This window comes from Phaseolus vulgaris, chromosome 3 (assembly GCF_051622355.1).
Source record: "Phaseolus vulgaris cultivar YP4 chromosome 3, ASM5162235v1, whole genome shotgun sequence".
Classification (NCBI taxonomy): domain Eukaryota; kingdom Viridiplantae; phylum Streptophyta; class Magnoliopsida; order Fabales; family Fabaceae; genus Phaseolus; species Phaseolus vulgaris.
The window spans coordinates 50,884,563-50,887,645 of record NC_143500.1 but is presented as its reverse complement, the minus strand read 5'-3'; the positions used below and the strand labels follow the sequence as shown (position 1 = coordinate 50,887,645).

At 31.6% G+C, this 3,083-nt stretch overlaps 1 pseudogene across 1 annotated transcript; it reads left to right on the top strand.

The window, feature by feature from the left end:
* Positions 1-742: 742 nt before the first annotated feature.
* LOC137805973 (protein RADIALIS-like 2 pseudogene) lies at positions 743-1,811 on the top strand (annotated as a pseudogene). The gene is made up of 2 exons (XR_011080288.2): positions 743-1,133; positions 1,578-1,811. The product of XR_011080288.2 is annotated as a protein RADIALIS-like 2 pseudogene (transcript).
* Positions 1,812-3,083: the final 1,272 nt, after the last annotated feature.

Sequence of the window (3,083 nt, the reverse complement as noted above, 5' to 3'; positions counted from 1 at the left end):
ATATACTCTGTGTTTACTCTTAATTAAATATACTTTGACTCCAAAGCATATGTCGTTCACAAAGCATTTAGTTGCTTACTTAATCTTGGATGTACTAAATAAAGTATGTCCGACACTAAAGGCATGACTCAAAGTTGGACTTTGATACAAAACAGCTATTGCTGTCATTGTGTTTTGCCATTAATTTATCATAACTGTACAATTTGGCGTGTGTTTTGTCCACACTCTAGCATTTTACATGAAAAATGCTTCATTTTCTTTTAAAAGATGAACTATCTTCATTTCCCTAGTGCTGCAAAGCTTGCTATTATTGTATATTGTTATTTGTTACTTTTAAACGAGAAATAAACAGTATTATTCACAGTCTCACTCTTTGAAAAGAAAAGATAAGCAAATTATCAGCATGTCTGGTAATTGCATGCTGAATTTTGACGCTGAAAGCCACTGACTCGAATCTATAAAGAGAGGTGCAACTTGCCAATGACAAAATAAAGCAGTATCTTTGATCGAAAGAATAAAAGAGTAAACGAATGTCGTTTGATCTTGATTCTTCTATTCCACTTGTTGTCCACTATCGCGATTCATAAAGTGGTTTCAAGGGAACGAAGAACAAGTCTCTTTATCCTCTGTCCTTTTAAAAAATATACTCATCCAACAGGCCTAAACCAGTATCCTTCCAGCGCTTTCCCTCCTACTTATAAAGTGCTAGCTTAGTTATTGTTTTCCCATACCATTGCTTGCCTGAAGCAATAGTTTCCCTTCTCTCCTTCCCAGTTTGGGAAACTCACTTAGCCACTTCCATATTTCTGAAGCCTTTGTTCTTCTGTCCAACCCAGCCTTTCAATACTACCATTGCCTTTAAGTTGAAACTTCATTCCATACATTCAGATGGAATCATCTTGGACCCAAAGGCAAAACAAAGAATTTGAAAAAGCCCTGGCTAAGTATGATATAGAAACCCCAGATAAGTGGCAGAATATTGCCAACGAGGTAGGAAAAACAGTGGAGGAGGTCAAAAGGCAATTTGAGATCCTCAAAGAAGATGTCCGACGCATTGAACGTGGTCAAGTGCCATTCCCTTACAGAACAAACAATTCTAACAGTAATTAAGCCATTGGTGTCAAACAACACAGGTACTGCACCACCCTTTTCTTGATATCTGAGTAAATCATTTTGGTTTCAAGAGTTCCTTTTTTTTCTTTCTAAAACATAAGCAAATTGACAAGTTTTAAATTGACAATTCAACTTAAAAGAACTATACTTGCCATTGTAAGTGTAAGTGCTTCCCATTAGCCAATTAGAGACATTTGGAGATAAATCACTAGCTAGACACTCCTTGCTAAAACTCTGATCAGGATTCTATAATCTATCGAACTGAAGTTTATTCAGTCTGTGCTAGCCTCATTAACCTTTCAGTAGTTCTTTACATTTTGTTCTAGACCAACTATTTTCTATTATAACTGAAGCTGTTTTCCGCAATCATAGAGTCTAATCAAATTCTTAACATTAAAACATTTTTGTGATATATGCAAAAACACAGTTCACTGACCTAATATCCCTTCGTCTACTATTGGCAGGTCATTGATCCAGAGTCCGACAAGATTGAAGACCGGTGAGGATTATAATCGTATCTGCAGTAGCTAAATAAATGAAAGTATCATCAGCAGTGAAATGTAAAAAAAATATAACTGTATGTAAGCAACCGTGTGACTGCTATAGTTTTCTAGTACTAGTGTCGAACGTAAAAAAAATGTATTAAGTAGATGTATTTACGAATGAATCACGTTTATAAACCAGAACTACAGATTATTAATAAAGAATTTGTTGTATAATATGTCTACACTACTCCTATGCACGTGCGGTTACCAAATCTAAAGAAAGAAGTTCCAACAGCAGAATACACTGAATAATAAACCTAATAGGTAATCATGCTCATCGTGCGATTTAATTTATTACCTGCTACAAGTTTAGCCTGGACTTAGGGTTCTTGTAACGGCATCCATGCAAGGTGAAAAACAAAACAAGAATTGATGTGAACGACGTAGAATGGTATTCGTGGACTATCATGCTTACTTTTGGTTAAAATAAGAAGGAAATAAATAAAAAAGAAAGAAAAAGCAATGATGAGGGGATTGAGTGGTTTACCTGGATGATTCTTGATTATGAGGTAGTGTAGAAGAAAAGAATATGGTGATTCGGTAAATGAGATGGGAATTCTGTGTAGATAGCGTAGAAAGGGAACTGTGGTGGGAAAAAGTGGAGCACAGTGTACGCCTTGCATAAGGGAACAGGTAAAGTTGGCAGCATAAGAGAAGGGAACAAAGAAAGCAAAGAGTTGAAAATTGAAATGATAGGATAGGGATAGATAAGATTGTGGTTGCAAACCTTCTATTAAGCATCTCTTCCTTGCAAACCTTTCTAAGAAAATGTGACTTGTTTAGTTTTAATAGTCTAATACATATTTACTTAGCTGTAACTTTAACAACACAATGATTTTCACATTCCATTAAACAATTTTCTTTTGAAAAAAAAGGAAGAGAAGTATACACCAATACATGTATGTTAACCCAAAAATATTTATTTAGTTTTAAATAATTTTAATATAATTCTAATACGATCTTTAAGAAATATAATATTTTTCTAGAAATCAAACTTATTTGTATAAATTTTTATTATGATTATAAAAATAAGGAATAATTTCTATATATATTTAGAAATATTTAGATTATATATATGTATTATTACAAATATTTTTATTTAATTTCTTATCATATTTTTATATAATGTAAAAATTTATAAAATTGTTAATTTATTTTTAAATAAATTTAAACTAAAGTGTTTTTTTAATGATGATGACAAAAAAGAAATAAAATACCTGAAATAAATTATATTTTCTTTTTTACTTTTTAAATTTTAAATAGATGAACTAGATTATTTTTATTACAATTTAGAAGATAGATGAATTGAATTATTTTTTGTTATATTTGACTATTTGACTTCATATAAATTTTAGTATAAAATATGTGTTCTCTCTCATGTTTTATATTTTAGAAATTATTACGTCACTATCTATACTAGATGAA